This window comes from Equus caballus, chromosome 1 (genome assembly GCF_041296265.1).
Source record: "Equus caballus isolate H_3958 breed thoroughbred chromosome 1, TB-T2T, whole genome shotgun sequence".
Lineage (NCBI taxonomy): Eukaryota > Metazoa > Chordata > Mammalia > Perissodactyla > Equidae > Equus > Equus caballus.
The window spans coordinates 78,511,386-78,538,104 of NC_091684.1; the positions used below are offsets into that span (position 1 = coordinate 78,511,386).

A 26,719-nucleotide genomic window follows, 5' to 3' on the forward strand; every position below is an offset into this window, starting at 1 on the left:
TTATAGCAAGTCTTGAAATCCCGTCATCTAAGCTCTTCAACACTCTTCTTCTCTGTCAAGATAGTTTTGGTACTTGTAGGTACTCTGAATTTGCATCAAAATTTTAGAATTAGCTTTTGTCTTTCTTCCAAAAAAGTTTGCTGGAATTTTGATAGGCATTTCATTGGAACTATAGATCAATTTAGAGCAAATAAACATCTTAAAATATTGAGTCTTCTAATACATGAATATGGTATATCTCTCCACTTATTTATATCTTCTTTAATTCCTCTTAACAAGGCTTGCAGTTTTTAGGGTAAAATTCTTGCACATCTTTAATTAGATTTACTCTAGGATATTTGATTTTTATAATGCTATTAAAAGAATATTGTTTTATTTTTCAAGAAAACCAAATCATTGATTACTTCACCTGTGTACTTTTGCACATGCAGTTTTGGACACATGGAATTCCTCTCTCCTTGTCTGAATTCCTGCCTGCTACCCCTCCTTCTGAGCACTACCCTCTGTAGGAAGCCTTTCTCTACTTTCCTAGCCTGAGTTAGTAATCTCATCTCTGGTTTGCAGTAAAGGTCCGTGGGCCTCTGTGTTAAAGCAAAGATCCTGCTATATTTAACTATTTGTTCATCATCTGTCTCCTAACTAGACTTAGAGCTCTTTAAGGGCAGTGGCTGTGTCTTCTATCTCTGTTCAAAATAAATGTTGAATAAAGGAGTCAGCATGTAGACTCGCAAGCCAAACATGTACATCTTAAAATTGTGAGGAATCTCAGATGTCATCATGTTCAATTCTCTGCATGGAACGTCACTATATCATTGTGTGTCCAGCATGCAATGAACCTGTCTCATTTTGGCTATGGCCAGACACAATTCCTGGATGCTGCTGCTTGTGTCCATTAGCACTGGATCTGTTGGAAAGGATTACATTAGAATTGAGGAATATTCTGGATTCCCACTTGAGCAGTAAGGATCTAGATTCAAATCTACTTGGCTAATATTTCTTCCCCTTTATTCTTTAGTTTTAGGCACAGTTAAAACATTCTAATTCCTCATCTATTAAACATGTCCAACTGGTACCATTTCATGTTTTAGAATGTTTTATCTTTACATTTCTCCAATTAAAATGTACGATTTACATGACTTTTGGTAATCAGACCAATTATTATGCAGTGATAAATTGTAACTGTGTGAAACTTTGCGTTCTGTCACCCATTAGGTGTATAATTTTGTTTCTTCACACATAAAAGAGACATGTATGAGCATGTTCATTGCACAAATCACACATTTATTACATTGATGGAAATGTGGTTGTTTAATTCTAGGAAACTGGAAAGGTAAAATATATTAAATGAATTTTATGGAATACCACACAACAATTAGAAGTGGTGAATTAGATGCTGACATAACAATTTGGATGGCTCTTAAGAACAGTGCTAATTGGGGAAAAAGTAAGAAATGTATAACACAAAAACATTTGCATAAACTAAAACTCATTGAATATCAATAAAAATGCATCAAAACAACAAGCCTCATTTTTCAAAAACTCCTTCAAACAAAAAGATATCCTAGAGTTGTTGCAGGGGTAGAAGGGTATGTTACAGGAGTGAGGAATGGGAGATGAAAGGAAATCAATCAGAGACCCAAAGAAGAATACTGCAGGTCACTAACGATGACATACTGAGAAATGAGGAATGGAGAAACTCAAGCTTCTGCTCCTAAGATCTGAAAGAAGAGAAAATAAAAGGTAAAAACTGGATTTTAAGAAGATTAAATTAGATAATTCATGACAAGCCCTCAGTAAGCACCTAGCCCATAGTAAACATTGAGTAATTCCATTAAATGAATATTAGTAGATGGATATGTGCTAAAAGCACACTCCATGGGGAGGGGGCCGTGGCTGTTTTGTTTCTCCCAACATCTCTAGCACCAGAACTGGGCCAGGCCATAAGAGGTGCTCAGTAAACCTCTGTTGAGTGAATGACCTGTTCTGAGATGCAACCATGAGCAAAAGCAATATTGTCTCTGCCCTCATGGAGCTAATAGTTTGGAAGAGAGACAAACACTAATTTAAAAAAATACAAATAAATATATAAGTGCAACTGTTTTTAAGTACAAGTGCTCATGGTTCTATGAGAGTCTATAAGGAGAAAATTTGAACTGGTTAGAGAGATCAGAAAAGGCTTCCTTGAGCAAGTGACTTTCCATGCAAGATGAGTAGGAATTAACTAGATAAAAAGAGGAAGACCATTCCTGACAGGAAATACAGCATGTGCAAAGTGCCTGTTGCAGATGAAAACAGAAAAGATGAGAGTTTGGCAAACAAGACAGCCTGAAAGAAGGCCAGTGTGCCAGGGCTCAGAGGGTGAGGGGACCCAGCTGGGCAGTGAGACTGGAGAGGACAGTGGGTCAGACCATGCAAAGTCTCATCAACCATGTCAAGGAACTTGTCTTTATCTTCTAAGCAATCGAAAATTCATGAAGGGCTTTAAGAGGACAGAGACACAATCAGATATTCATTTTTAGAAGATCATTCAGGCATTAGTTCAGAGCCTGTTGGAGGAGCCCAGAGGGGATAGTGAATCTAGTTGAAAAGGCACTGCCATGGTACAAGTGAGAGATCAGTGTAGCTGGCACTGGATTGGTTGTAGAGAGATGGAGAGAAGTAGGTGGATAGCAGATGTTGCATGGAATTATTACCATGTCTGAACCATTGATATCGACACGGGGCAGACCCATTCAATATGGTTGATTCCTAGATGTCAATAAAAGTCTGAATCCATCTGGAATAATTTTGGTGCTCATGAGATGACTTGTGGATCATAAGATACACAACGCTCATAATGAGATAAAATCTCTGAACAAATTGGGGGAAAACCCACTCCTCCCATCTCTCTTGACACAGTCCCACCTCTTGACAACTAGGAGGATGTGGGCTCTGTAAATGTCTTGGTCCCAATGGGTCTCTTTCACCTAGTTGGTGACGGCCATGGCTTTGTTGACGCAAGTTCATGACATTCATCAACTAACTTTGGAATCCGATGCTGCCAATAGGCCCTAGGCACCACAGGCTCTGCGTGCCCATCTCCAGCACTTTCTTGACCACGCCAGTCCAGCCCTCAGGCTACATACCTGCCTGCCAAGAGAACGGAGAACATATGCTCTGCAATTTGTTTGTCAGCCACATGCAGAGCAAGGCCCAGGGACACTTCAAATCCATCAGTTCCATGCCTCCTACAAACATTTGCCACACCTATTATGAGGCAAGGTTACAGCTGACCTCTGGAACAAAGCCCAGCTCCAAGCTCTCTCAAAGACCAGATTGGGTGCATAAGCCTGTGTTCTCAGTTTTCCTTCAACCGTAGCTCACCCACACCCCCTAAAATTTCCCCAGTGCAAAAAGCTGTCACTGTGAACCAAGGTACCACCTCTCACCTAGAAGCCACCCATAAATGTTAGTTCCTTCTTCTTACTTTCCCCACAGGGAGACCCTCATACCTTGTCACATGATGCTTCAGTATCATTTCTCATGGAAGGTATCTTATGATCCTTTCAGACACTTAGAATCAAAATACATATGACATCTCATTCTCAAAAAGGCATTCCAATGAATACTGGTAGCAAATAGAAAATATCAATAATTAGGAGAGGGATCACCTAAGTGCTGAATTGTCCGTGAGATACTTCTTTTTGTTCTCCTGGCTGTCATCTCAGTGTTTTTCTAATATGGAATTTGCCTTGCACATCCATGCATTGACCACCCCCTCAAGAATGTGTCAGTTTTTCTGGTCAGTCAGTGAATCCATCATTCATTCAGTCAATCACTTCACAAATTTCCTAAGCACCCACTGTACACAAAGCCACCTTTGTGGACACAAAGTTTCTGTGGGAGGGAAAAAGATGTGCCACAAAACACAAGGATTAGGAGATACCTCTTTCTGCACAACCTCCGCAAATGCAGAAACACATTATTACATATGCAAGACAAGTGTCCACTCTCCCAGGATCCTGAAGGCTGAAGTGATGCAACAAATGCTCCCTCAGCCAAGAAGTCAGGGAAGAAGTTCTCTTCCAAGCCAAATTATTGATGTAGTCTGACCTGAGACGTCTTCTCTCTACATAGAGATGCAAGCAGCTCCTATCCCACTGATATCTTCATCTCATGCTTCTACATTTCTTTTCGTTTTATCCCACATTTGTCAATTTTAAAATGTTTAGGGGCTGGCCTGGTGGCATAGCAGTTAAGTTCACATGCTCCACTTTGGCGGCCCAGGGTTCACCAGTTCGAATACTGGGCAAAGACCTATGCACTGCTATCAAGTCATGCTGTGGCGGCATCCCACATATAAAATAGACGAAGATGGGCATAGATGTTAGCTCAGGGCTAATCTTCTTCTTCAAAAAAAAATGTTTAAAGGTCATGGCAACATTATTCACAAAAGCCAAAAGGCAGAAACAACCCAACTGTCCATCAACAGATGAATGGATAGACAAAATGTGGTATATCAGTACAATGGAATATTATTCGGCCTTAAAAAGGAAGGAAATTCTGACACATGCCACAACATGGATAAACCTTGAGGACATTATGCTGAGTGAAATAAACCCAACACAAAAAGACAAATACTGTATGATTCCACTTATATGAAGCAGTCAAAATCACAGAGATAAAAAGTAGAATGGTGGTTGCCAGGGGCCTAGGGGCGAGAGAATGGGGAGTTATTGTTTGATAGGGACAGAGTTTCAATTCAGGAAGATGAAATGAGTTCTGAAGATGGATGGTGGTGATGGTTGCACAACAATGTGAATGTACTTCATGTCACTGAACTGTACACTTGAAAATGGTTAAGATGGTAAATTTCATGTTATGTATATTTAGCCACAATTTTTTTAAGTTAAAAAAATGTTTAAGGGGAAGAAAAATAGCAGATGAGGTCAATAGGAGTTAATATGTTTACTGATCGAAACAAAGTTGATCGCACTGCAGGAGGTCATCTAACAGGCTGACCCCAGCCAGCCTCTGCAGACATGGAGCCATTGTGGTAGGAACCACTGCCCACACAGACGACATGGTATTGGAAGCGTCGATGGAACGTGTCAGATGAACAACTGTTTGGTATTAAAGCCAGGCCAGAGATAGGACTGGATGGATGGATGCCTAGAGGATAGAACTCATTGGAAAGACCAAGGACTGTTGAAGCATGGTAGTTTTCTAAGAAGAAAGTGGGTGAAAACGACCTCAGGTATTGGCAATATCACTATATACTCCACTGGACACAAACACTAGGTTACTTGCTGGAGGAAACCTTGGGAGCCATCCAGCTCAGCACTCTCATTAGACAGATGACACAACTGAGGTAGAGCTTAAATGCTCTTCCCGAAGCTACACAGATTAGTAGAAGCAGCCCCCTGACCTCCTGACCCTGTCTAATGCCCTTTCTATTCTTTCATGAAATAAACCCACATTCTGAGGGAGGCTCACCTACTCTGAAATCCTTATCATGGGGCACAGACACTTCAAATCTTCTCCCCTGAGCCCCTGTGGGAGCCACAGTCTACCTTTCCCTTCCAGTCCCTCTCTAAATTCCAGTTCCTTCTGGCCATGAAGGTTTCAGGCTGCCCCTGCCCAAATAAACCTCAACCTTGGGCAATGAATCCCATTGTGTGTCATCTGTGCCCCTCTGCTACATGGGTGGGCTCTGCTGCAAAGTATCTGGGGAACATGCAGCCCAGTTCCATCACACAGTGCATACTCAATAAGGTCATCCTCCTTCTCTCCCTCCAGTGACAGCACCAACTGGCTCCTCTCCTTAAGCTCCCTGGAAGCTCTTCCCTTCCTCACCCACCCTCTGCTTCTAACTTGTCCCTGGCTTCATCCAGGAAGTTGAGGCCATTACATCAAAATTTCATCCTTGCTCCCACCTCCTGGTGGCCAAGCTGTGTTCATCCCTGCCCCTCCTTCTCTCCAGGTCAGAGCAAAGGGGTCCTTCCTCTTGCCCAAGACCCTTCCCTTGAGTTCTGAATTCCCTTTTGCCTACCTTCAGTGGGTTCTCCATCCATAAATTCTCCCCTGCTTGCATCATCAGCCACATCTTCACTGGGTCCTTCCTCTACAATTAAAATTTCTCCAAAGATTTACCCACTTGCTCCTCCAAATCCTCACCTTCCATTCACGTCTCCTGTCCCTCAATGGGCAACACATCGTCCAGTTCAGTGGGTGTGTGTAGATGTATTTACTCTCTGAATTGCTTTCCTTTTCTGCAGCATTTGACTCCACTGTCCCCTCTATTCTTTGGAAATTCGCTCCTCTACTTCTCCAACTGCCCCTTCTTGATTTTCTTGGTTTTCTCTTTCTCCACTTGCCTGTTAAACATTAGTGTTTAGAGGGAGGTGATGTGGCCCACCATCTTCATTCTCCCTGGGTAATTTTGCCCATTCTTTTGATCTCACCCCTCAGCTCCTAAGTTTGAATCTCGCTCTGACCTCTCCCTCAAACTTTACACCATCATACACAGCTGCCTTCTGGACATCTCCACCTGGAAGCCCCAAACCATCTCAAATGAAGGCCGTCTAAAATGGAACCCATCACCTAACCCACGCCAAGACAGCACTCCTTCTACATGTCTAATGTCAATTCTACCTGCTCACTAAAGTCAGAATCCTGATGTTCACTGGGGCCTTTTCTCTCTTCCTCACTCTGCACATCTTACCATTATCGAATACTGCTAAACGTTCTGCACCTTTTACAAAAAATTGCTCAAATTCAGCCCTTGTCATCTCTTGCCTGGACATTGACAGTAGTCTCTTAAGAGGTTGTCCTGCTTCCAGCCTGGGCTTTCAGGTTCATCTCTGTGAAGCTGACACATAAATCTGTCCCTGACACTGCCTGGATTGAAACTTTTTAAAAATGATTTCTTATCACCTTCATAATGACATCCAAGCTCTGTAGCTTAGCATATAAAGACTGTCACGAAGAAACTTTATGTTTCAGTTATATTAAACCAATTGTTTAGTATAGTATACTATGTTATAGAACTGTTAAAGGATAAAGTTTTTAAGTGTACTCTTACGACTCTCAAACCAATATAAAATGAACTCAGATCAAGGAGTTTATTTTGCTCACTATTTAATCTGAGAAACAGTAAGAGGTTACAACTGATTAAAAGGGGAATCTCCAAGCAGACACATATAGAGGCAATAAAGAATATTAACATGGATTTGCTTAATATGCAATACTGGCTTCTTTCATGGTGGGGAGGACATCAATTGTACTTCCACTGGAAAAAATTCATTTTAATGTCTGTGGCCAACAGTCATTTGCATCAAAATCAGCTAAATTGCTTACAGCGGGTAAAATAGTCCCCTCCCCTCTGTTTCCCCACTACTAACATCTTCCACTAGTGTGGTGCGTTTGTCACGATTAACTAGCCAATATTGATCTATTATCCATAATTTATTCAGATTTCCTTAGTTTTTACCTCATGTCCTTTTTCTGTTCAAGGATTCCATCCAGTATACCACATCACATCTAGTTATCAAGTCTCCTCAGGCTCCTCTTGGCTGTGACAGTCTCTCAGACTTTGTTCTGATGACCTGGACAGTGTTTAGGTCTGGCCAGATATATTGTAGGATGCCCACCTACTGAAATTTGTCTGATGTTTTTCTCATTATTAGACTGAGGTTATAGTTCTTGGGAGGAAGACCACAGGAGTAGAGTGCCCTTCTCATCATATTGTATCAAGGATTCATGCTAGCAACGTGGCTTATCACTGTTGATGTTGAGCTTAATCACCCGGCTTAGGGAGTAATTGTCAGATTTCTCCACGGTGAAGTTACTCTTCTTTCGCCCTTTCGACACTGTCGTGTTTGGAAGGACATCACTATGGGCAGCCCTTGCTTTAGGGTGGAGTAGCTACATAATTTATTTGGAATTGTTCTGCAATGGGAGATTTATTCTTTCTTCTCCACTTATCAATTTATTCCCCATTTATTGATATCGACGTATTGCTGTTGTTCTTGTTGTTTTGAGAACTTCCTTATTTTCTGGCACTACAAGATTCTCCAGGCTTGTCTTGTATATTTCCTGCCCCAGCCCTCGAATCAGCCATTTCTCCAAAGCACCTTCGTTCCTTTGATCGGAACCCAAGATTTTGGTACTAAGTGCACTCATTGATAGTGGGATGTCATTGCTTCTAGGCCCTCTCAGCAGACAAAGAAAGTAAAATATATATCTGTATACTAACTGTATATACATATATATATATACATACACATATATAGACACATATAGAAATATAGAAATATGTACATGCATATGGATATATATGACTATCTGTATTTATACTAAGTTAAACATGAGTTCTTGTCATATCTCCAACTCTAAGCCATTACCACACAGATCCTGCTCCCCTTGCTGATCTGTAACTTTCCACTTGGACAATGAGAAACCTAGCTCCCACCAACTACCATCCGTTTACTTAACTGTTCAATTCTAGAGTATGTGTACACTGGTATCAGGAATGTTAACCTGCCCGCCATGGGAAACATCTTTTTCAACTAGAGTGCAGTGTTTATGTGCAGTTCCTTTTGCTTTAGCTTATAGACCCCATTCATTTCCAAAGTTACCCAAGTCAGCACCTTTTCCCCACCTCCCTTAAGTGCCTTTGTTTCATACATTTGCAATACAGTTAGATTCTCTTGTCACAGTCTGCCTTCTTTCATGGGATCCCCCAACCTATTAAATGATTTTTTTTAAATTTGCATACAATAAGGTTCATTATGCTATAAAGTTCTACAAGTTTTGACAAAGGTGTGTCATGTATTCACCATTATAGTATCATATACAACAGTTTCACTTCCCTAAAAATCCAGTGCTCCACCTATTCATCTCTCCCTACCTTAAGCTCCTGCAAGCACCAATCTTTTTACCAGCTCCATAGTTTTGCCTTTTCCAGAATGTCACATAGTTCGAATCATATAGTCACTAGCCTTTTCAGACTGACTTCTTTCCCTTAGCAATATGCATTTACATTCCTCCATGTCTTTTCATAGCTTGATAGCTCATTTCTTTTTATCTTTGAATAATATTCCATTGTCTGGATGTAACACAGTTTGTTTATACATTCATCTTGAAGGACATCTTGGTCACATCCAGTTTTTAGTGATTATGAATAAAGATGCTATAAACGTTCATGTACAGGTTTTTGCGTGGACATGAGTTTTCAGCTCACTAGGGTAAATTGGGACTGAGATTGCTGGATTGTATGGTAAAATTAGGTTTAGCTTTATAAGAAACTACCAAACTGTCTCCCAAAGTGACTGTACCATTTTGCGTTCTTACCAGCAATGAATGAGAGTTCCTGTTCCTCCATGAATTTAGTACAGAATTTAGTACTGTCAGTTTTCTGAATTTTTAGCAATTCTAACAGATGTGTAGTGGTATCTCATTGTTGTTTTAATTTGCAGTACCCTAATGGCAAATGATGTTGAGAATCTTTTCATATGCTTACTTACCACCTGTATATCTTCTTTGGTGAGGTACACAGACATGATGATCAATATGTACACAATTCTAAATGCACATACCTAAAATATAAGAAGCCATGTAGTTTTTCTTTTCTAAACAGTTATTCTAGTGACTTTCCAGCTTAAATTTTTCAGACAAGAAGATACTAAATAACAATATCTTCAAAGGTTGATAAGCTGTTATGCTGTAAATCTCAGTAATTCACATTTTAATGTCATACATCCTACATTCTCAAAATTTCTAATTTTCAGAGCATAGTAACAAAGTTATTAGGAAAACTGGGACTTTGGGGAATAAAAGTAATTTTAAATGTTTGAGATTGATGAACATTCCAGATCAGCAATGGCTTTCGCAATCTGCCAGCAGCCCTGGGGACAGCACAGCCTTCCATTTTTCCCTTCTTCTGTCCTCCAAGTTGTAAATCACCTCTTCTTGGTCATTGTTCCTACTGCCCCTGTTGCTGCCTGTCAGTGGAGTCTTCTTGTGTCTGTCTCATGTTCAGAAGCCCTGAAGGAGGATATGATTGATTCAGTTAGTCACCATCATCCAAAGTGGATCAAGTTGTCCGATGCACCTGACCTCATATACCACAGGCTACCTTATAAATTAGCTGGCTTTTGGAAAGGCACCCACCAAGGTCCAATTATCTGTCAATAGGTTCTGGGATCATATGTATCAGCCATGGAGGCATAAAAGTAGGGGTCCCCTGACTCTCAGAGGGGGCACAGGGCTTAAACAGGTCAGTTAGGCTTTTCTAGGGCAAAGTTGGTCATAAGGTTTCCCCAGTGGCAACTTTTCCCCATCCTCATCCTTGCTAACCAATACCCCACCCTCCAATTACTCTGTTTGAATTAGAGGAACCCCTACAGGAGAGGACCATCTGAATCTAAATGAGTTTCTAGTTTGGGGACCTGTCCCCTGCCTTAAAGGCCATAGTCCTTCCCAGGATTCATTACTCTAACAAAGCAAAGACATTTATGCTGCTGTCCTCCCACTCTTTGTCATGACAGAAAATGGATACTGAAACTTACAAAAGGACTTGAAGCAGCATCACGAGTAAAAAACGGAGGAGAAGTATGCTTTGGGTCTATTCATTTTGGGCATGGACTTCTGCTATTCATGTATATACATATGCTTTATGTCTGATGATAATCTCAATCAACAGTTTTATAGGCTTTATTTTCACACATATTCAACTTTATGACATTACATGATGTGTCATTATGTCCATTATGTAGAGGAGTGAACTGACAAGCAGAAAAATTAAATATTTTGTCCACGGTGTCACAGCTGGTAGTTGAAACCAAACTTTAAGCCACCACTATGGAAGGTTCCCGGGAAAAGTGGTGCTATCATGGCCTCCTAAAGATAATTCTAACAGTTGGTGTTTTTTGTTTTTGTTTCTGTTTCATGTGTCTGTGTGTGGCTCAGATACGATCTCTGACGAGTATACAATGTGAGATGTAGTTTGTATGTGGATATGAGTGCGGAAGGTGAGATGGGATGCAATCACATCTTTAGTATCTCATTTAAATGGACCATGTTTCCCAAAAAGGAGAATCAGCATTGTCACTAAAGCAAATGCCATTTTCCATAAATCCTAGCTGGTTTTGTGCCTCTGAGAATCCTTCTGAAATATTCACCAGCTTCTTTTGCTCTCTTGAATGAGATACTGTCCATAGGATAATGAATATATTTCCTCTCCCTCCTCTACCTGTGGTGGTAAGCAACACACCTTCATAGAGTCTGAAGCAAGATACTTATCAAAGGGAAGAAAAAATTGGATGTTAGCCAAGTTTGCTCCTGGCCTGTTTCCTCCTTTCTTTTGCGTGAATTTTAAAACACTTCATTCTTGAGCCAAAATATTTCATTGCTACTGTAGCCCAGATAATTCTAATCTCCATTTGAGGGCTTGTGCTTCACAGAAAAAATTTCAGGGGAAAATTGTAATTAGAGTGCAGTAACATCTGCATTTCAAATGAGCTCCATCCACTTTGGTTTTCGTAACATTAGGGGGATGAATAAATTATGCTCTTCAGGTTGTGAATGGCTACAGAACTGAGTCTCAGGAGAGTGCGTAACTGTAGGACTCAAAATGCTCTGAGCTATTCTTGGCAGTAAGGTGTTGCTTTGAGAACTCATTATAAACCAGGATATTATTCTCTTTGGAACATTTTGAAATGGTCCCAAAAAGTTCATCACTGAGCTGGAGGAGTTGGATCAGGTTATCTTAACCTTCATGCAAGAGCAACCCACTCTTTCCTCAAGATAAGCACTTAAAAAAATATATCCTTCACTTGTGGCAGGCAACATGCCAGAAATGTCACTATTAGTAATTGATTATAAATTGGTAGTTTATTGTTTTGGTTGGAGGAGAGTGGAGCATGAATAGTTTTCTACGGGCCATGATAGAGTTGTTTGTGTTGAGTCATTGACTCAACAAAGAGTTTTTGTCAAAACCCAAAACTAAACTTCTGTTTCTAGCAGTAAGGCAGTTTGGGCTCCCTATCCAACCCTTCTAATTGAAATGACTGCATTGTTGAGTAAATATTAAGTTTTTCCTTTTAAATGCATTGTTGGATGGCAGCAAAGTAATAAATCCACCGAGACTCAAAACAATCAAAGTCATGAACCTTAGGAATTAAGGAAGTGCAAAGGTAGCTTTCAATCTGAAGGTTTCTGCTGAAAGCTGGAATACTTGAGCTTCTACTCTGATGAGTACAGAGGAGAGAAAGGCCAGATGAAAACCCTAGGGGCCACATTTAGTAAGGAATCTGATGCAAAATACCTGCATAAGACTGGGACCCCAAAAGGCTATGATTTTAAGTGTTAGGGTGAAACAGTAATAAACCCTATTATGCATAGTAAAGCAAGGAAACTTATCTGTCTAGACTTAGTGCTGGTGAAAGGAAAAAACATTCCTATAAGAATAAATAACTATAAATAAGATAGAATACAAGTTTTCAGGCTAAATTCAAAAATCTCTGAAGCCTCCAAAAACTACAAGTAGATAATTTTGTTTAAAGTGGTCCCTCCTGTTTCCTCCAGGTTGGTAGCACCTTCAGCTACTGTGAAAAGCAAATATAAATGTTCTTTGAATGAATTCAACATTAGCCCAGGAGTCAAAGAATTTCCAGAAAAAAATGGTCCAAGGAAATAAGCTTCTCATAGCACGAAACACAAAACCCACAAGGGAATAAGATACTATGCATGAGGACCAGCAGAAACAACAGACAGAAAAAACAAATCCTTCAAGAGAACTTGAAAATATGAGCAAGGAACAATGGATCACACAAAATAACTCTGAATTTTTTTTTAAAAAAAAGAACAATTAAAATTAAAAAGCAATAAGTGAAGTGAAAACTCAGTGGGTGAATTAACCAGTAGATTAGATATGGCTAAAGAGAAAGTGAACAGGAAGATAGGTCAAAAATATTTTCTATGCTGTTTGCAGATGACATGGTTTTATACGTAGAAAACTGTAAAGAATCCATCAGAAAACTATCAGAAATAATCAACAACTACAGCAAAATTGCAGGGTACAAAATCATCTTACAAAAATCAATTGCATCTCTATACTCTAATAATAAACTAACAGAAAGAGAACTCAAGAATACAATCCCATTTACAATTGCAACAAAAAGAATAAAATATCTAGGAATAAATTTAACCAAGGAGGTGAAAGACCTACACAATGAAAACTATAAGACATTATTGAAAGAAATCAAGGACCACATACAGAAATGGAAATATATTCCACACACATGGATTGGAAGAATAAACATAGTTAAAATGTTCATACTACTCAAAGCAATCTACAGATTCAATGCAATCCTAATCAGAATCCCAATGACATCCTTCACGGAAATACAACAAAGAATCCTAAAATTCATATGGGGCAACCAAAGACCCCAAATGGCCAAAGGAATCCTGAGAAAAAAGAACAAAGCTAGAGGCATCACAATCCCTGACTTCAAAATATACTACAAAGCTATAATAATCAAAACAGCATGGTACTGGTACAGAAACAGACACACAAATCAGTGAAACAGAATTGAAAGTCCAGAAATAAAACCACACATTTACAGACAGCTAATATTTAACAAAGGAGCTAAGAACATACAGTGGAGAAAGGAAAGTCCCTTCAATAAATGGTGTTGGGAAAACTGGACAGCCACATGCAAAAGAAGGAAAGTAGACCATTATCTTTCACCATACAAAAAAATTACCTCAAAATGGATTAAAGACTTGAAGTTAAGATCTGAACCATAAAACTCCCAGAAGAAAATATAGGCAGTACACTCTTTAACATCAGTCTTAGAAGGATGATGTCAAACACCATATCTACTCGGGCCAGGGAAAAAAAAGAAAAAATAAACAAGTGGGACTTCATTAGACTAAAGAGCTTCTGCAAGGCAAAGGAAACCAGGAACACAATGAAAACACAAGCCAATAACTGGGAGGAAATATTTACAAATCATATATCCGACAAGGGGTTAATCTGCAAAATATATAAAGAACTCACACAACTCAACAACAAAAAAACTAACAACCCAATCAAAAAATGGGCAGAGGATATGAACAGACATTTTTCCAAAGAAGATATACAGATGGCCAATAGGCAAATGAAAAAATGTTCAACATCACTAATCATAAGGGAAATGCAAATAAAAACTACACTAAGATAACACTTTACACCTGTTAGAATGACTGTTATCACCAAGACACAAATTAACAAATATTGGAGAAGATGTGAATGGGAAGCCTCATACACTGCTGGTTGGATTACAAACTGGTACAGCCACTATGGAAAACAGTATGGAGATTTCTCAAAAAATAAAAATAGAAATACCATATGACCCAGATATCCCACTACTGGGTATTTATCCAAAGAGCTTGAAATCAACAATTCAAAGAGACCTATGCACCTCTATGTTCACTGCAGCATTATTCACTATAGCCAAGAAGTGGAAGCAATCCAAGTGCCTATCAACTGATGATTGGGTAAAGAAGATGTGGTGTATATATATATGTGTGTGTGTGTGTGTGTGTGTGTGTGTGTGTGTATATATATTTATACAACGGAATATTACTCAGCCATAAAAAACAAAAAACGGTCCCATTTGCAACAACATGGGTGGACCTTGAGGGTATTATTTTAAGTGAAATAAGCCAGACAGAGAATGACAAACATTGCATGATTTCACTCATATGTGGAAGATAAACTAAAGAGACAGAACAGTTTAGTGGTTACCAGAGGGGAAGGAGGTTGGGCAGTGGGCACAAGGGGTGAGAGGGAACATTTATATGATGACCCACAAATAATAATATACAACTGAAATTTCACAATGTTATAAACTATTATGACCTCAATAAAACAAAAATAAAAATTTTTAAAAAATTTTCCATTACGCAACTTAGAGAGACAAAGGGAAACAAACATGGAAGAGGAGATGGGAAAGAGAGAAGCTAGAATGATAGGCTATAACATACATCTTAACAAAGCATCTGCATGAGATAGGAAGAATAGGCCATATTTTAAGAAATTATGCATGAAAACTTTTCCAGAATTATGGAAGGACAGCAATTTTCAGATCCAAGGAACCTGGTGACTTCCAAAATGACAGCAAATGGAAGACCTGTTATACAAGAAAAATTAGTAAGCAAAGAAATTGATGAATATGTAGGTAAATTCAATGAACATTAATAACACAAAATAACATTGATAATATTTGATTTTTAGGTCAAAAACAACATAGTATTGAAATTCTGGACAACATAAAATGTAAGTTGGAAAGGTGTTGGTCATTATTCGAGTTTTTAAAAGTCCTTGTGTTATTCAAGAGGAGGTTAAGGATGCTGTTTAATTTTAGTTTTCATAAGTTATTTCATGTATTTGAAGATATAAGGAAGCTATCATAAGACTAGAAAACATTCTAAAAAATAGAAATGGTAAAACACTATTTATTGCAATACCATGTATAATAGCAAAGAATGGAAACAACCAATATGTTCACCAGTAGGTGACTGGTTGAATGAACTATGATACAGCCATGCAGTGGAGTTCGATAAAAAGAATGAAAATATAATTTCCAAACAAGGTAGACAGAAAAACTTGACTGAGGGGGTAGAAAACCCTCAATCATCCCAAAAGAAGGCAAAAAAGGTGGAGGAAAATATAAATAGAAAAAAGTGGACAATTAAAAGCATATAAGAAGACTATAGTAATGAATTCTAATCCAGTATACCAGCAACTATAACAAATGCAAATGACTGAACCCTGCAGTTCGAAGCAGAGTGTGAGACTGAGTTAAAAGAATTCTATGCACATGGTGATTTCAAGAGGTATACCTAAAACGAAAGATCTTAAATGCTCGAAAGCCAATGAATGGAAAAACATGTACCAGGTGAACAGTAACCCCACAAAAGCCAACAAACAGACTTTAAAGAAAATAAATTTTGCTAGAGATTTATTAGAGATAAAGACAATGATGAAAGGGTTCAATGTATAAGAATGAATTTGTAGGAAATTAATATTTAATTTCAAAATATATAAATCAAAGATTGACTTATCGTAAAGAAGAAATATAAAAATTCATCTTAATAGTGGGAGATTTTAATATATCTCTTTGTAGACAATTGTAGTTGACAAACTATAATTGATAAGCAAACCGAATATTAATAAGTGGATAGACAATATATAACATTACACCTTAAAATTAAAGAAAATACATCCTTTTCAAGCACATATGGAATGCCTATGAAAATGGACATCTTCTAGGTTATAAAGCTACCCTTATCAAATTTAGAAGGATTGGGCCATAGTGCCATTACGCTACAGAACATTTATAACAACAAGCAACAACAAAAACCTGGAGAAAATCATCTATTTAGACATTAAAAATAGACTTTTAAACCACTCATTGTAATGAAAATGGAAAAATATTTAGACATAAAAAATAATAAAAATATTACATATAAAACTTGTGGGACAACCAAAACAGTACTCTATTAGCTTAGGCATTAACATTAGAAGAAAGAAAAAGTCTCTAAAATAATGAGGTAAGCAACCAACTTAACTTCAAGAACACAGCAGCACTAATCCAGAGAAAGTGGAAGAAAAGAATGAGAAAGCAGATGATATTGATACAGAAAACAAACTTGCCTTAGAAAGGATCAATAAAATCAAAAGTTAGTTCTTTGAAAAGGTTAAATGAATAGAAAACCTTTGTTGGGATTTATTAAGAAAAAGAGAGAATGAAGGCCCCAGTGAATTACACTGGAAAAGAAAAAGGAAATACATGCTGGTGAATAGAATAGATAAGAAAATATGATTAACACCTTTATGCCAATACATTTTAAAAATTAATGGACTGGACAAATTCCTTTAAAATACAGTTTATCAAGAAGAAACTGAAAAGATGAACAGTCTTAAAATGATTAAGGCTACTGAATTGGTAGTTTAAAAATATTCTCTCAAAGAAAACATCAGTCCCAGTTGTCTTCACCACCAGTTTTAACAAACTTTCAGGAAGAAATAATTACTATAACTGCCAGATAATATAAAAAGAGGGGAAAAAATCCCCAATTCAGTTTGTGAGGTTGACATGACTTTGGTACCAAAAACCTGATAAGAACAATATGAGAAAATAAAATGTAGGTCAATCTCACTTGTGAGTGTAAATGTAAAAATCCTCAACAGAACAAATGAAATGCAGCAATATATAAATAGATGAATGCATCACGACCAAGAAGACCTAATCCTGAGAATAAAAGCTTAGTTTAATGTTAGAAAACTGATTTATGAAATTCATCAGAATAATAAATTAAGAGATTAAAAACCATATGATTATCTCAATAGATGCAGAAAAAACATTCGATAGAATTTCATTTCTAATCATGTTAAAATCTCTTTGCAAATTATAATGAGGAGGGAACTTCCATAACCTAATGAAGAACATTTTTAAAAAACCTATAACAAACATCATACCTAAGGGCAAAACGTTGAAAGCATTGCCTTTAAGGTTAAGAACAAAGGTAGCGAATCCGAGCTCGGGGCGGGCCTGCGTCGGGGTTGGGGGCGGGGCGGGGGGGGGGGGGTGGGCGCGCGCGGCGCGGGGGCTGCCGGGAGCTAAGGCGGCCACAGGCATGCTGCTCTTCTGCCCGGGGTGGGGGAACAGGCTCATCATAAGGAGGGCCAGCGCTGCCACCGCTTCACCTGCAACGTCTACTCCTACGTGCACAACATCACCTGCAAGGCAACAAATCGGAAGTACCCAAAGCTGAAAGAAGTGCATGATGTACTTGGTGGAGGAGCTGGCTGGGAGAACGTCGACTCTACTGTAGAGCCGTGTCCCAAATGCGAACATCCTCCAGCCTATTTCAGGCAGCTCCAGACCCGCTCTGCTGACCAGCCGATGACCACCTTCTACAAGTGCTGCAGTGCCCAGTGTGGACACCGCTGGAGGGACTAGGCTGGGCTGGTCCTGCTGCAGCAGTGTCTGCTCACCTGTCCCCCGGGAGGATTCCCATCCAGGAGTGTGAACTGTGTGTCCTGAGGGTCTTTGCTGGTGTGGCGGAAAGCTAACCTTTTCAGGGAAGCCAACCAGGGTGTCAGGAAATGCAGTCCGTCTGCCAAGCAGGGTTGAACTCATTACTGTCCCAGGGATTTCGTGTGTGGGGAGGATGTCCCTAACTGAGTGCACTTTGCTGAAGGTCCTGTTCATTCATCCTTTCTATTTATCAACATTCATCATCCAACCAACACTCTTAAATAGCTACACTCTTGGCACAACTAATAAAGGAAAACATTAATTTAGTTCACTAGATATTGCTAAATATTTAACTGTTAAATGCAAACTTATTTAATCAAAATTTCTTCTGAATATTTGATTAAAATGAAAAGTCTAAAAATAAATAAATACAAAAGAACAAAAGTAGTTGGCTTCAACAGTTCCGTTCAACATTTCACTGGAAGTGCTAGAACAAGCAATAAGGTAAGAAAAAGAAAAGACATAAACATATACATAGAGAAGTAAAACTGTCATTATTTGCTGATGATATGATTGTATAAGTAGAAAATTTAAAAGAAGCCACCAATAAGTTATTTTAATTAATAAGAGAATTTAACAAGTTTGCTGGATAAAATCAATATACAAATCCCCAATGGAAGGAGATTTTGTAATATGTAGCAAAATTACATATGCAGTTACCCTTTGATAAAGCAATCCTGTTTCTATTAATATATCTCAAAGATAGCAAAATGAAAAGAAGTATGCACAAGAGTACTCATTGCAGCACTCTTTGTAATAAGAATGAAAATAACCCAATTGTCCATCAGCAGGAAACTGGTTGAATAAACTGATTGTGAATGATATATCCACATATTGAGTACCTTGCAGTTTAAAAAGGAATGAGAGGGAGAGAGAGAGCATGCATTCTCTTCTTTTTTATTTTATTTTTTTATTGAAGTATAGTTGACATACTATATTATGTTAGTTTCAGGTGGATAACATAGTGATCTGATGTTTATATACATTATGAAATGATCACCACAATAAGTCTAGTAACCATCTATCACCATACAAAGTTATTACAATATTGTTGACTATATTTCCTATGGTGTGTATGACATCCCTGTGACTTATTTATTTTATAACTGGAAGTTTGTACCTCTTAATCCCCTTCACCTATTTTGACTAACCCCCCACCTTTCTCCCCTCTGGTAACCACCAGTTTGTTCTCTGTATCTGAGTCTGTTTCTGTTTTGTTTTATTTGTTCATTTGTTTTGTTTTTTAGATTCCACAGGACACGGCAAGAAGGTCACAGCAAGAGCACAGGACACAGCAAGAACTGCAAACCAGGAAGAAAGCCCTCACCAGGAGCCAAATCTGCTGGCACCTTGATCTTGGACTTCCCAGCCTCCAGAACTGTGAGAAATAAATTTTGGTTGTTTAAGCCAACTAAGTAAAAAAAAGGAATGAGGCATGCCTCCATAGTCTGCTGTGGAACATGTCTCCATACTCTGCTAAAAGCAAGGTGGAAAAAAGTGCATATATTGTGCTATGATTGGGTAGCAATGAATATGTAGATTTGTCAGTTTATATTAAAATAAATCAAACAAGGATAAGTAAAAAACTAAAATAGAATGATTATCTCTAAGGGGAAGAAAGGAACAGGATGAAAAACAAAAGCTAGATCTCTCTGAATACAACTTGTTTTATAGAGTTATTTTTGAAAACATGTAAATGTTTTACATAATTGGGAAACAAAATTACATAGTCCCTAAAAATCAAAAGCAAAATGAAACAAATCTAACTGTATATTGCGTTGCTGTAATAACAACATAGAGAAAATTATTCTAATTGACTTTAAAACATAGTAATTTGATGATGCACTTCTAAAGAAATATATCCTAAGAATTCTAAAATATATAATCACATTGTTAGTAATAATATTGCTATTGCTATTTTGAAACTAATATAGATAGATGAGAGGAGAAAGAGAAAGAAAGCAAATAAACAATTATGTCAATGTGGTTAGGAACCAAGATTCCAATGTCATATGTAAAATCAAAGAAGTTCATGAACTCATAATGTACTTAATATTTAATCTTTTTAAAATGCACATTTCTTAGCTCTGTCCACTAAAAAGCCTGAACCAATGACCAACCCACTAAGTACCATGAACACCAGACTGAGGTCCTTAAATACCATTTCCTACTAACAGGAACCAGGGCTCCTTGGAGAAATGGCAGATTCCAGGAAATATACAAGATGGGACTGTAGCATATTGCCAAAACGGCAGCAAGGAAGCTGTCAAAGACTACTGAGTTGTGTAAAATGGACTCAGAAGCCACTTGAAGAGATTGCCAGGGGTCAAAGACGGGACAGTTTGAGCGTTACTAAAAATAATAACAACTATAGATTTAAACACATCACATATATTTAAGTCCAGGAGTTACTTAAGATAAAAACAAACAAATGACCAATTAAAAACCTCTTCCTTGATTGCCTTTAAGGATACTAGGAAATCATGCCATTATTTTGAAAAGTGAAGAATAAAGGAAAAAATCAAGAATTTATATTATCTTTTCTGTTCCTCAGAGACACCAGATAGTTGATAAGAAAAAGTTTCCCTTTATTACTGCTTATAAATGAAGGAATAATAAAATTAGAATATCATATATTTGGAACCCTTGTGATCATCAGTGGTTGCTAACATCACATGAAGAGAGAGAACTAAATATTGTGTGTCTCATAAGGGAAGTATTACACCAGTATCTGTGAACTTAATCCTCCCACCCTCCCAAGGAATCTAACTTGAATCAGAGCAGGCCCTTAGAGCTGCCAGTTTACAGGAAACAGGGAGAGAAGAGCATGTTCATATCATAGCGATTCCGTTAGCAAAATCTAAACTGTGGCAAATCGTAAAGGCCAAATGACCTATTTCTTCAGCAAATAAAACTGCAAGAAAAAGAGGGGAGGAGGAAAAGAGAACGCGGGGAGGTGGCAGCCCTACGATTTCCTCAGAGTCCCACATTTCTTCTATCTGTTTCACTCTCCTGAGATGGCTGCTCAGCCTCCAGGTCTTGTACCCACATCCAGGAAGGAAGAAGGGAAAGGGCCAAATGCTTGAAAGCCTTTCTTTGGTTTAGAAGGGCAGCCCTTTTCCAGGGATTCTAACTATGAATCAAGCAGAATTCCGTCTCCTGCAATCCCCAGCTACAAGGTCGTTAAGGAAGATGACTGTTTTTAACTGGGCACTTGTCTCAAACCAAACTGGGTTTAGCTTGGTTAGGAAGGAGCGGAGAGTGGATACTGAGCAGTGGCAACACTTGTCTCTGGCACAGAAGGCTTTGTATTGTCCTAGACACTGCTTCATCTGACAAGACAGAGAGATGGCTGGGGTCCAGATCACAGCTCACGACTTGGAACAGAGGGCCATTTCTGACTGCTGAGGAAATCTGAGGTCGTGTTCTCATTAGTACATACTACAACCAAGGTTGCTAACTAGCCAGTTTACTACATAATAATGTATGCATTCACAAATGGCATTCCTTTCTTCCCCCAATCCTGACTTCTTGCCCTAATGCCGTTAAACATAAGGAATTGTCTTTAAAACTCTGCAAGCTTAATTTCCTCCTTTCTAGACATTGATCTCCATCATAGCCTATACTTGGAGGTATTTTTCATGTTTTAGATATGTCATATAAAAGAAGAATGAGATGCTTTTTTTTTTTTTTTTCTGAGGAAGATTAACCCTGACCTAACATCTCAGCTCTTTTTGCTGAGGAAGATTAGCCATGAGGTAACATCTGTGCCCATCTTCCTCTATTTTATATGTGGGACACCTGCCGCAGCCATGCACTGGTCCATGCCCAGGATCCAAACTGGCAAACCCGAGGCCACTGAAGCGGAGTGTGCAAACTTAACTGCTGCGCCATGGGTCCAGCCCTGAGATCCTTTTACTTTTGACTTAAGTATTCTCCCTCTACTTCAATAGAACACTGAAAATGATATAAAATCATATTATTAATACCATCAACCTTAGAATCTATAATAAATTACTAGTCTATGCCAGAGAATTAAGCCAAAGTTGGGAAAGTTATTTCTTCACATTTCTCCCTATCTTGTTTCTACCCATAGAAGGAAAGAAGGTTTTTTAAAAATTAACATTCTTTATTTTTTAGAGCATGTTATGGTCTGAATTGTGTCCCCCCAAAAAGATATATGGAAGTCCTTAGTACCTGTGAATGTGACCTTATTTGAAAATAGAGTCTTTGTAGATAATCAAGTTAAGATGAGGGCAGTAGGTGAGTCCTAATCCAATATGACTGGTGTCCTTAGAAAAAGGGGAAATTTGGACCCAGACACAAAAACGCGCAGAGGGAAGATGATGGGAAAATGGTCATGTGATGATGGAGGGGGAGATTGGACTGACGTAGCTGTTAGCTGAGAACACCAAGGACTGCCAGCCGCCACTGGAAGCTAGGAAGAAGCGAGGGAGGGCTCTCCCCAGAGTCTTGGAGGGAGCATGGCTCTGCCAACACCTTCATTTCAGACTCTGACCTGCAGACTGTGAGACAATACATTTCTGCTGTTTTAAGCCGTCTAGTTTGTGATACTCCATTACAATAGCCCTAGCAAACCAGTAGAGAGCAATTTTAGGTATATGGGAAAATTGATCAGAAAGTAGAGGGTTTCCATATGTCCCCTTGCACCTGTGCCCCCGACACATGCACACAGTTTCCCCTACTATCAACATCTTGCATTAGTGTGGTGCTTTTGTTACCACTGGTGAACCGATATTGATACACTATTATTAGCTAAAGTCTATAGATTACATTGGAGTACATTCTTTGTATAGTACCTTCTGTAGTTTTTGTGTGGACATCAGTTTTCAACCTAACTGGATAAATACCAAGGAACACCATTGCTAGACAGTATAGTAAGAGTATATTTAGTTTTGTGAGAAACTGCCAAACTATCTTCCTAAGTGGCTGTATCATTTTGCATTCCCACCAGCAATGAATGAGAGATTGTGTCGATCCACATCCTTGTCAGCATTTGGTGTTGTAAGTGTGTCATGGTATCTCGTTGTTTTAATTTGCAAGTCTCTAATGGCATATGATGTTGAGCATCTTTTCTTATGCATATTTACCATCAGTATATCTTCTTTGGTGAGGTGTCTGTTCAGATCTTTTGCCTATTTTTATGTTGGGTTGTTTGTTTTCTTTTTGTTGAGTTTGTATACTTTGCATACCATTCAGTTTCAGATAGATGTTTTGCAAATGCTTTTTCCCCATTCTGTAGCTTGTCTTTCGTTTAACAGTGTCTTTTGCAGAGCAGGAGTTTTTAATTTTAATGAAGTACAACTTATTTTTTCTTTCACTGTGTTTTTTGATCTAAAAAGCCGTTGTCAAGCATGAGGTCAACTGGATTTTCTCCTATGTTATCTTCTGTGAGCTTTATAATTTTGCAGTTTACTTTTAGGTCTATGATCCATTTTGAGTTAACTTTTGTGAATGATGTAAAGTCTGTGTCTAGATTTATTTATTTGTGTGTTCACATCCAGTTATTCCAACACCTTTGGTTGAAAAGAGTATCCTTTCTCTACTGAATTGTCTTTGTTCCTTTGTCAAAGATCAGTTGACTATCTTTGTGTGGGTCCACGTCTGTGCTTTTTATTCTCTTCCATTGATCTATTTGGCTATTCTTTTACCAATACAACACTGTCTTGATTACTGGAGTTTATGGTAAGTCTTGAGTCAGGTAGTGTCAGTCCAACTTTGTTCAATATTGTGCTCGCTATTCTGGGTCTCTGCTTTTCCATATAACTTAAGACTTTAGGATCAGTTTGTTGATAACCGCAAAATAACTTGCTGGAATTTCGATTGGGATTGCATTGAATCTGTAGATCAATTGGGGAAGAACTGATATCTTAACCCTACTGAGTCTTCCTATCCATGTACGTGGAATCTCTCTCCATTTATTTAGTTCTTTGCTTTCTTTCATCAGAGCTTTGTAGTTATCCTCATATAAATCTTGTACATATTTTGTGAGATTTATGCCTAAGCATTTCTTTCCCTTTTTTTCAGTGCTAAGAAAAGAGGATTTTTAAAAAGTATTTTTAAAAGAAAATAAAATTAGAAAGCTTGGCAATTACAGAGAAGTAAAGTAAAAGAAGAACAGTTAAGCTGCATAATTCAGGGTATAATTCCAAATGCAAAATACCAAAAGAATGGAATACAGTTTGCTAAAAGGCATAAAGAAAACCCCAAAGGCTTCCTTAATGAAAGAAACATGCAGAAAACAAGCTGAGATTTACAAGAAGAGCCTAGAAAACACTTTAGGAATGGAGCTGGCTTTCTACACGGCAGAACACACCTGGCCAGCAGGGCCTTTAGCGCGCACCCTGCAACAGGCCCTGAGGATGGCCCCAGGCAAGGCAAGGAGAAGAGGGAGAGAGAGAAGGCGCAAGCAGTGCCCTACACACCCTCAGATCTCTCTTTCATTGCTCAGAAAGCCAAGTCAAGGATCTGAGACATCACCTCTTCCGAGAAAGCACAGATTTTCAGACAGACTACAGGGAAATGCCATCCCTGTCCAAAATTAGACATCTCAACTCACACATGAGGATAACGAGGACAAAGGAGAGATCATTTACCAGATGTTGTTTATCAAGTACAACTGCTATAAATCTTCTCTTGGAAAGGGAAAAATTGTTACTGACAAGCCACTTGGTGGTAGAGATTGGACCCTGAGAGTAGGTGTTTCAGAAAACCAGAAAATAAATGAGACAATTAAACTGCTCTTGGCAGAAATGAACAGGGATTTTGGAGTGGGGAGTGCTGAGAGCAGAGGGAGAAAAGAAATAGAAAAACCAGAGGATGACTGAGCTAGATGGCATGATGTCAGAAGGGCTGGGCTCCAGCGTGGAACATCCGACTTCATGATTTTCGGGGTCATTTCAAGGTCTTTTGGGGGCTATCACATACCCTGATCCTGTTCTCATCTTCCCATTCCATCATTTGTGTCTGCTAGACCTAATTGCTTTGTGTGAAGTCAAGATTTGGGGTGGAAATCAAGGAAAGGGGGCTGACCCACATCTGGGTCAGCACAGAGAGAAGTAAAGAAGCTGCGGAAGATAAACACAGTGATCTCAAAAGGGCCCCGAAGCAGTGATTCAAAGAGAGACGTGACTGTAAGAAGACCCATTTCAGCGAACATTTCTTGGAGATGTAAGCTATGAGCATCAAACGCTCAAGTAGGTCACATAAGAAACAAACAAGTCTCCTTTTTAAAAATGACATCCAGCATTAACTGAGTGCTCTTCATGTTTCAGTCTTTGTGTCAAGCAATTTAAAAGTATTGTCTCCTTTGACCATATAACCCTATGAAGGCAGGACTCTTATCATTATCTTTATTTGCAAATAAGAAAATTGAGACTTAGAGAAAGTAATAATTTGCCCTAGGGCACTCAGTTAGTGACCCAGCCAGGACCTGAGCCCAGCCTGGCTGACACCAGAGCCTAAAGCTCACCTGTGACGCTTTAGAGCCATTTTTCTGGATCCACTGGCAACAAGGCCTCATAGCTAACTAAGAAGTCTTCCAATTCACTGAACCTCTTTCTGTGGAGGTCACCAAACCATCTCCCCATTGCAAAATCCAGTAAGCTGACTCCTGGGTCACAAAAGAAGCAGAACTCAGTTTTGTTTTGTTTTTAAATGACAATAGCTAAAGTTAATCGTGCACAAGCCAGGTGCTTCCTCTCCAGCTCCTTAAAACTTTACTTTTTCTCTGCAGCACCATTTGGCTTTCATATTTAACTTGTTTATTTGTCTGCTGTGTCTTCACCAAATAGCTGCCCCCAACAGCAGAGCTTTCTGTTCTTTTTTGGTTTTTTTTGAGGAAGATTAGCTCTGAGCTAACTGCTGCCAATCCTCCTCTTTTTGCCTGGCCCTGAGCTAACATCTGTGCCCATCTTTCTCTACTTTATATGTGAGACACCTGCCACAGCATGCTGTGCCAAGCGGTGCCATGTCCGCACCCGGAATCCAAACCCTCAAAGTCTGGGCCGCCAAGAAGTGGAACGTGCGCACTTAACCACTGCGCCACCAGCTGGCCCCTCTGTTCTATTTTATTTGCGCTCGATAAAAATTTGTATAAGCCTTAATATTTAACCAAGAGTACAATTTGGAGACATGTTGGTAGTTCTTTAAAAAGTTAATAAGCATCTACTCTATGACCAAATAATTTCACTCCTAGATATTTACCTAAAAGAAATGAAAATATATACCGCCCCCCCAAAAAAAGTCCTGCACGAGAGTGTTCATAACCTTATTCCTTACAGGCAAAAACTGGAAACAACTCAATGTCCATCAACAGGGGAATGGATACATAAACTGTGTTATATCCCTTAAACAGAATAGTACTCAGCAATGAAAAAGAACAAACTACTGATAGAAAAAGCACTATGCATGAATCTCAAAAGCTTATGGTGGGGGGCTGGCCCCGTGGCCGAGTGGTTAAGTTCGCGCGCTCCGCTGCAGGCGGCCCAGTGTTTCGTTGGTTCGAATCCTGGGCGCGGACATGGCACTGCTCATCAGACCACGCTGAGGCAGCGTCCCACATGCCACAACTAGAAGAACTCACAACGAAGAATACACAACTATGTACCGGGGGGCTTTGGGGAGAA

The 26,719-nt window shown here is 38.9% G+C and overlaps 1 long non-coding RNA gene and 1 pseudogene across 1 annotated transcript in view; one reads left to right on the forward strand and one right to left on the reverse strand.

The window, feature by feature from the left end:
- Positions 1 to 7,079: 7,079 nt before the first annotated feature.
- Positions 7,080 to 26,719, reverse strand: part of LOC138916323 (uncharacterized) — a 45,881-nt gene continuing 26,241 nt past the window's right edge. Inside the window, exon 3 of the long non-coding RNA XR_011423507.1 lies at positions 7,080 to 10,026. This is a non-coding gene — a long non-coding RNA (uncharacterized lncRNA). The remainder of the gene's footprint in view (positions 10,027 to 26,719) is intronic.
- Positions 17,668 to 18,033, forward strand: LOC111771062 (DNA-directed RNA polymerase III subunit RPC10 pseudogene; annotated as a pseudogene).